This window comes from Cynocephalus volans, chromosome 15 (genome assembly GCF_027409185.1).
Source record: "Cynocephalus volans isolate mCynVol1 chromosome 15, mCynVol1.pri, whole genome shotgun sequence".
Lineage (NCBI taxonomy): Eukaryota > Metazoa > Chordata > Mammalia > Dermoptera > Cynocephalidae > Cynocephalus > Cynocephalus volans.
In genome coordinates, this window is record NC_084474.1 from 53,559,538 (window position 1) to 53,566,655 (window position 7,118).

Consider the following 7,118-nt stretch of genomic DNA (forward strand, 5'->3'; position numbering starts at 1 on the left):
TTAGAATTGGCAAGAATTTTAGAAATCATCTAATTTACTTCATGTATTTTATTATTGAAGCATATAATTAAAGGCAACTCAAAGAGCTCAAGAACTTTCCTAAAGGTTACACAGCCAATGTCAAAGCAGGGTTGCACTGAGATTGGAAAATTCTTAGTTCAGGTATACTGTTTAGTAATATTCGTTTTGAATATTCTATCCCCCACGGCCTTGCTAGTGGAAATTGAGGGGAGAATTATCTACACTTGAGCTAGAGATTTAAAGGCAAAGAAGTGATTTTGGAGTCAGGTGTGCTAAGGGCAGAAAGGGATCAAAGTGAGTGGATCTCGAGGGAAAGGTAAAACCAGAGTCAGGAAGCTCGACTAGTCAGCTGCCCTTTGGAGGATGCTGGGTTGTGTTTAACCAAGGAGGCTGCTCCCTTAAGTGACTCCATGTCGTTCTGATTTATATGCCCTTGTTTTGTTCTCTAGAACCACTCACAGCAAATCCATTCACTCGTGCCCTTGGCAGTCTTTCTTCTGTTTGAAAGCATCACACCATAGAGTGGGACAGTTGTAAATTTGAAGTCAGAAAACCTAAGTTTGAATCTTAAGTCCATCTTAAGAGTGACTGCTGGATTTATTCATTCATTTATTGAACAAATATTGAGGTCCCTCCATGTGCTTATCTCTGTTCAAGTCTGCAGGAATTTATTAATGAGTAATAAAGACAAACATCCCAGCCCTCATAGAGCTTACAATTTAGTTCATCATGATAGACAGTAAACAATAAACATAATAAATGTAAAGTGATAAATTCTATGGAAAACAGAAGATAATGTCTGTTGGCCATTTGTATATCTTCATTAGAGAAATGCCCAGAGGAATGGAAATCATCAAGTCGAAGGTATACCTGTTCCCCAATGTTCATCGCAGCACTCTTTACAATAGCCAAGAGTTGGAACCAGCCCAAATGCCCATCATCAGATGAGTGGATACGGAAAATGTGGTACATCTACACAATGGAATACTACTCAGCTATAAAAACGAATGAAATACTGCCATTTGCAACAACATGGATGGACCTTGAGAGAATTATATTAAGTGAAACAAGTCAGGCACAGAAAGAGAAATACCACATGTTCTCACTGATTGGTGGGAGCTAAAAATTAATATATAAATTCACACACACACACACACACACAAAACGGGGGGGGGGAAGAAGATATAACAACCACAATTACTTGAAGTTGACACGACAAGCAAACAGAAAGGACATTGTTGGCGGGGGAGGGAGAAGGGAGGGAGGTTTTGGTGATGGGGAGCAATAATCAGCCACAATGTATATCGACAAAATAAAATTAAAAAACAAAACAAAAAAACCAGAAGATAAGGACTAAAAGTGTCTGGCAGTATAGAGGAAGACAGTTGTAATTTTGCATAAGGTGGTCAGGTTAGGCCTTGTCAAGCGAGGGGTTAGGGTTCACAAAATTTTCAAGCCTGTTGTACAGACTAGGTCACAAACCCCTCACACGCAGGGACATGAGCTAGGTAATAGGAAAAAATCCTGGGAACCGTGGGTAACAAAAATTAATAGGCTTTATTCAGAGCTAGGAGCAGCTGCCCTAGTGGCCTCCTGGAGCATCCCAAGGAGCACCATGTATCAGAGCCGTTAGTCCTTTATACTTAGACCCATAACCCAGGACACCTGGGTGCCCATACACAATTACATTAGATAATAAGCAATGGACACCTGAGCGCACATGGATATTTACATCAAATGTTCAGCAAGATTCTGAACATAGAGGGGTCCTGACCATTTTCCAATATTTTCCCTACAGACCTCATGAGTAGGTGATATTTGAGCAAAGGCTTGAAGAGGTGAGGGAGCAGGCTGGGCAGCTCTCTCTGAGAAGACTATTCCAGGCAGAGGGTGTCTCCAACTCAAGGGCACTGAGGTGAGAGGGTACCCAGGCCTTTTTATCACTCTGCTCTGCCTGGAATAATCTTTTTATCAAGGGTCAGTTTTACTCTCTTGCTGTCTCCCCTCATGACAGTCAGATGGCCTCAAACACCACATTCAGGCACAGAAACATTCAGAAAAATATTAGCAATAGTCTGCTCTCTGTCATTTTTAGGAGCAAGGGACCTTCTCTAAAGTTACCTTACAGATCTTGGGTCATGTCTTTTGCCATGATGGATCACATGTCAGTTTCCAAACTAATTATTAACCAGGGGAATGACTGTAGTTTGGCTTAGACCGATCATTTGAAGTGGAATAGGTGTTGGGAAATTTACTATTATACGTTGTTTTCAACTTACAACCAATGCTGCATTAAATAGCATTCTACAAAATTCTTTTGTATACATCTTTGACTATTTCCTATGGGTAGATTACTAGAAGTGGAATTACTACATCAAAGAGTATGAGCTTTTTAAGGCTCTTTTTAAAAACATTTTTTAATTGACAAAACATTGTATATATCTTGTACATGTTGTTTTGAAATATATATACGTTGTAGAATGGCTAAGTCAAGCTAACTAACATGGATTACCTCACTATTTTTGTGGTAAAAACACTTAAAAATCTACTCTTAGCAATTTTCAAGAATACGGAACCTTGTTATTAACTATAGTCACTGTGTTGTACAATAGATATCTTGAACTTATTCCTCCTAATTAAAATTTTGTATCCTTTGACCATCACCTCTCCAACCACACACCCTGTCCAGCCCCTGGTAACCACCACTCTACTCTCTACTTCTATGAGCTCAGCTTTTTTAGATTCCATATGTAAGTGACATTGTAGTATTTGTCTATTTGTGCCTGGCTTATTTCACATAACATAATAACCTCTAGGTTCATTCATGTTGTTGCAAATGACAGCATTTCCTTCTTTTTAAAGGCTGAATAGTAGTCTGTTTTATATCTATACCACATTTCCTTTATCCTTTCATCAGTTGATGGACACTTGAGTTAATTCCATAGCTTGGCTATCGTGAACAGTGCTGCAGTGAACATGGGAGTGCAGATGTCATTTCCTTTGACTGTATACCCAGTAATGGAATTGCTGGATTTTATGGAAGTTCTGTTTTTCGTGTTTTGAGGAAACTTCATGCTGTTTTCCATAATAGCTGTACTAATTTATATTCCCACCAACAGTGTTCAGGTTTTCCCTTTTCTCCACATCCTCTTCACATTTGTTATCTTTAGTCTTTTTGACAATAGTTATTCTGACAGGTGTGAGGAGATATCTTGTGGTTTTCATTTGCATTTCTCTGATGATCAGTGATGTTGATCGTTTTCATATACCTGTTGGCCATTTGTATGTCTTCTTTTGTGAAATATGTATTCAGATACTTTGCCAATTTTTTAATTGAGTTACTTACATTCTTACTATTGAGTTGGGTTCCTTATGTAGTTTGCATATTGACCTCTTCTTAGAGGTATGGTTTGCAGATATTTTTTTCCATTCCATAGGTTATATCTTCACTGTGTTGATTGTTTCCTTGACTGTGCAGAAGCTTTTTAGTTTGAGGTAGTTCCATTTGTCTATTTTTGCTTTTATTGCCTGTGCTTTTGGTGTCATATCCAAAAAATCATTGCCTACACCAATGTCACGAAGTTTTCCCGTTACGTTTTCTTCCAGTAGTTTTACAATTTCAAGGTGTTACATTTAAGTCTTTAATACATTTTTAGTTGATTTTGGTATACAGTGTCAGATAAAGGTCTAATTTCACTTTTCTGCATGTCAATATCCAGTTTTCCCAGCACCATTTGCTGAAGAAACTGTCCTTTCCTCACTGTGTATTCTTGATAACCTTGTTGAAAATTAATTGACCATAAGTAGGTGGATTTATTTCTGAGCTCTCTATTCTGTTCCATTGATCTGTTGTAGTTCCATATGAATTTAAGGATTTTTTTTATATCTCTGTGAAAAATGTCATTGGAATTTTGATAAAGATTGCATTGAATGTGTAGATTGCTTTGGGTAGTATGGACAATTTAAGCAATATTAATTCTTCCAATCCATGAACATAGGCTATCTTTCCATTTATTTGTATCTTCTTCAATTTATTTCATCAGTGTTTTATAGTGTTTGGTGTACAGGTTTTTCAACTCCTTGTTTAAATTTGTATCTGAGGTTTTTTTGTTTGTTTAGTTGTTGTAAATGAGATTCTTTTCTTGATTTCTCTTTTGGATAGTTTGTTGTTAACATATAGAAATGCTACTGATTTTTGTATATTTATTTTATATCCTTCAACTTTACTAAATTTGTTTATTAGTTCTAATAGTTTTTTTTTGTGGAGTCTTAAGGGTTTTCTGTATTATAAGATCATGTCATCTAAACACAAAGACAATTTAACTTCTTCCTTTCCAATTTGGATATCTTATATTTATTGCTCTTGCATAATTGCTCTGGCTAGGACTTCCTTAAGGCTCTTGATACTTAAAACTAATTATATTTTATAAAAATTATAACCCTTTATACACCCACTACGTGTGAGGGCTCATATCTCTACACCCTCGTCAACCTTAAAAATTACCATGTAAAAAAGCTTTGCTACTTTTTAAATTGACCATGTTTATTGGCCATTTCCCAGTCTTCTGCATATCTTTTTTTCAAGTCTTTTACCTTTTTTAAAAATTGGGATATTACTGCATCTCTTAATTGTCATTAAAATTCTTTAATGATTGATATCTTCAAAACATTTAATTTTTCCTCCTAGGGACATAATATGTCTCCCTGTGTTACCAAATACTCTTTTATCCATCAGTAAAGTTTTATGACTTTTGCAATTTAGTACTTATATATTTCTTATTGTGGGTATTTGTATTTTATGGCTATTGCAAGTGGAATCCCTCCTTCCAAATATTATATTAAATTTCTATTACTACTTAACAAATGACACAAACTTAATGGCTTAACACAGCACAAATTTATTATCTCTCAAATTTTGTGGGTCAGGAGTCCAGCATGGCTAGCGGAGTCCTCTGCTCAGCATCCTCCAAGGCTGAAGTCAAGGTGTCAGCCAGTCTCATGTGGAAGCCTGACTAAGGAAAGATCCACTTCTAAGCTTCTTTAGGTTGTTGGAAGAATTTATTTTCTTGTGGTTACATGACTGAGGTTCCCATTTTCTTGCTGTCTATTGGCTAAGGACCAGGAGTTGGTCTCAGTTCCTTGCCATGTGGCCTGCTCCATAGGAGCTTTATCTCACATTTCAAATTTCTTACTTAAGGTAGTAGTTGCAGTCCTTTTTGAGGGCACAGATGATTAAGGCAGGCCCACCCAAGATATTCTCCCTTTTGATTAAGTCAGAGTCAACTGATTAGAGAACTTAATTACATCTGTAAAATCCTTTCTTCAATGAACTGTAAAACAATCATGGGAGTGACATACATCATATTCATATGTTCACTCACACTCAAGGGAGGGGATTATACAAGGCTTGTATATAAGGGGGTGGGAATCATGGAATTCTACTCTCTCTCTCTCTCTCTCTCTCTCTCTCTCTCTATATATATATATATATATATATATATATATATATATATCACTTAGCTATGGCTGGAAGCTTTTGATTTTCATCACTTGCCTTCTAATAACACAACATATTATCAGGCTTGGTCAAGAAGATTAAGATAGTCAATAAAAATATTCTAACTACACTACTGGCAGGATTCAGACCCAGAAATTTTATATTTCCTTTGCAAGAAAGCAAATACAAGCTGTTCTTAACTTTTAAAATGTTACATATTCACATATCTCTCCATCACCCTTTGTGTGGTAAGTGTATCTGTTATGTATCAGCTAATGATAAACATTTCAAAGTATATTATGATCACTGCCTACCAGTCAAAAGTTCAGTATCAGCATCATTTCTATGTTTGTATAGCAGTATTTGTGCAATTATTTAACTATTTTGTATTTTATTTTATTTTAAAAAGGCAAAAAAGAAAAGTGATATTAATGATAAGAGCTCATAAACAGTACAGTTGCAATAGAGAAATAAATGGGCTGAAAGTACCTCTTTTGTTAGGATCAATGGGACAGTCACTGGAATGAAGATACAAGGACCTGTGTAGTCAGAGTAACATAAACCATGCTCGGTACCTCAACCAGAGGGGATTTACAGGAAATACAGGAAATTGGTTACTCAAATATTGGAAAGCCTGGATGTTGAGGTAAACCAGATAGGTACTGAAAGAAGCTGCTTACCACCCTTAGAGCTGGAGAAACAAAAGGGAAAAAGAAGTGTCTGTGGGGAGGTCTTAGAAGCTTGAACTTGGAGTAAGATCCACTCCTACCCCAGTTGGTGCACAGTTGGTTCTTAGACTTCTGGTTGGGGTGCCAAGTGCACAGGCTTTGAACCACCAAGTGGGTGTCCAGTCAAAGCCAGAAACATAGGCTTGTCCATGGGAAGCTGGAGCCATAAAAGAGATGAAGCCACTGCCAGAAGAGCCATCTGCAGCAGAAGAGGATGAGCAATAAGGGAGTTGATGTGGATTTTTACCAATACCCTGGCTTCTCCCTTATTCCCACTTGCAAATCTCTGACTGGTCAAGCCCAACAGGAGGCCCCAGAAACAGAGGCCTGGGAAACAGCCTACAGAAGTCAGAGCAGAGCAGGGGAAGCATGAAAAATGCATCTGAGGGCAAATAGCACTGATCAGTCCCAAGAGGTGAGTACTGAATTCTTCCCTCCACCAGCTCATGTTCACGTGCACACACACAATCAGCCCAAAAATCCAACAGTGTGGTGGCTTCATTCACATTCCTGAATACCTAGGTTGCCAGGTTGTTTGAATAGGTATTAAGTGGTTGATCTCCTCACCCCCTACATTAGGTACACAGCATCTTCACCAGCTCACGACTGATTGGAATTTTTATAGTCCTAAATGAATACAAGTTGATGGAAAATTATAATACCTAAATCATTGGTGGAAGATGACTGTAATTCCCTGGCCTGCAGTTATGGTAAGTACATTCTACATGCATCTTTTTAAAATTTCTGTATCTTTATACAACTGGAAGCTGGCATCCCTTGCAGTGCTTGAGGGAAGAATTACATTTCACTTATTCTGAATCATAGCAGGCTGCATGCTTTCGACTTGGGTAGTCTTTCATTTCCTGTCAAAT